Raw genomic sequence first — 1,660 nt, 5'->3', positions numbered from 1 at the left:
CTTTGAATGTTGGATGTGTTTAACTTTTCTTTTGTATAGGGGCTCACAGCTAAGAGTTTGCCTTGGATCTTGGAGGAGACTTGGGACTTGGATTTTTCAGTAAACTAGCTGCTTGAGCTGCTGCTACCCCTCCCTTGCTCTCTTGCTCTTTGCCGCTGCCATGAAAAGTTGCCTTCTGCTATGTGCTGCTCTGCACTGGACCCAGCTGAGTATGGACTGAAACCTCCAGTAACTGTGAGCTAAATAAACCTTTCCTTCCTTCATTTTGAATGTCGGGTATTTGTCCCAGCAATGAGAGAAGAGTAACTAAGACACTGAGGTACAGGATCTCAGGATCAATCCTGAGGGGATTTCACTGACCTTATCAGACCTAAAAGCTACAACTCTTGTTGCATAGGTCTTGCTTTATCTTGGCCTTAACCATCCAGCAGAAAAGTATAAAAACAAAGTATAAGATGTAAAGCCATGCTGTTATGTTGAGCTGTGGGGGACTCAGGTCAACAATTTCTGACATTGCCAGTGAAGTGGAAGACCCAATACTATTATGGAGTACTGGACTCTTTTAGAATATTTTGCTGAGTTAACACACCTATAATATTTAAATAACGGAACTAAACAAAAAAAGGGGATACAGAGGAATGTCCATTTTGTATCTGTGTATTCAAAATGGTTAGAATAGATATATAGTTACATTATCTTAATGAATAGAGGGATTTATTCTAATAGTGTTTGTAAATAGGATACCATGTCCGCATCTTGTATAGCAATTAACCACTAGGAAGACTGTACACAATGTGTTAATTATTGAAACTGTCCCCCCCCCCCAAAAAAAAAAAAAAACAGAGCTGCAGAGTCACAACAGAGTCTACATGGTTATGGTCTGCAAAGAATTTATTGAAATTATTTTACTATGTGGACTTTTCAAAAAAAAATTTGCTGACCTCTAACCTAGTTTTCAATTTTATGCAGTGTCATTCCTGCTACAATGTGTTCATTAGAAATAACTCATTAAGGTCAGATTTCACCCTAAGGGAGAAGAACTGGTATGTTCTAAAGCAGTGCAGAGATGGAGAAAACTGGCATGCTGCACTGGAAGGACAAGCAGAGCCACAAGCATGTTGAGCAAAGCCAAATAGAGGAGTTTCTCAGAGGTGAGATGTCATGTTTGTAATTCTCTTGGTAGGTTAACTGAGTTGAGAAGGTACACACAGTGCACTCTAATTCCAAAAAATTAGTTGCTATCACTGTCCATGCAAAGTTGGGAAACACAGAATTTATTCCCCTCTAAAATATACCTCTTGCTTAGGGGCACTTATGCTGAAGTCATTTTGACAACATTTACAATGCTTTAATTGAACTGCCTGGGCACAGAAGAATTGCTTCTTGCTGAAGGAAACTAGCTGGGAGAATTACAAAAATGGCATATCAGGAAAAAAAAAAAAAAAAAAAAGCAACATATTCTCCAGCTTTTGAAATGTCAGACTTCTGGGCACCAATTTATCTGACTTACATTGCAGAACTACAAACAGTCAGCAACTCTTATTTGGCCATTTTTCACAATAAAAATACCTTTCTAAGTGCTATTTTAGCTCCATAATGATTGTGCAGATCTATTTATTTTTCATTTGTGTGTGCTTATTTTGAAGGGAGGGGTTGTTCC

This window comes from Octodon degus, unplaced genomic scaffold (assembly GCF_000260255.1).
Source record: "Octodon degus isolate 3935 unplaced genomic scaffold, OctDeg1.0 scaffold00030, whole genome shotgun sequence".
In the NCBI taxonomy this organism is placed as follows: domain Eukaryota; kingdom Metazoa; phylum Chordata; class Mammalia; order Rodentia; family Octodontidae; genus Octodon; species Octodon degus.
Note: the sequence above shows the minus strand (reverse complement) of the source record.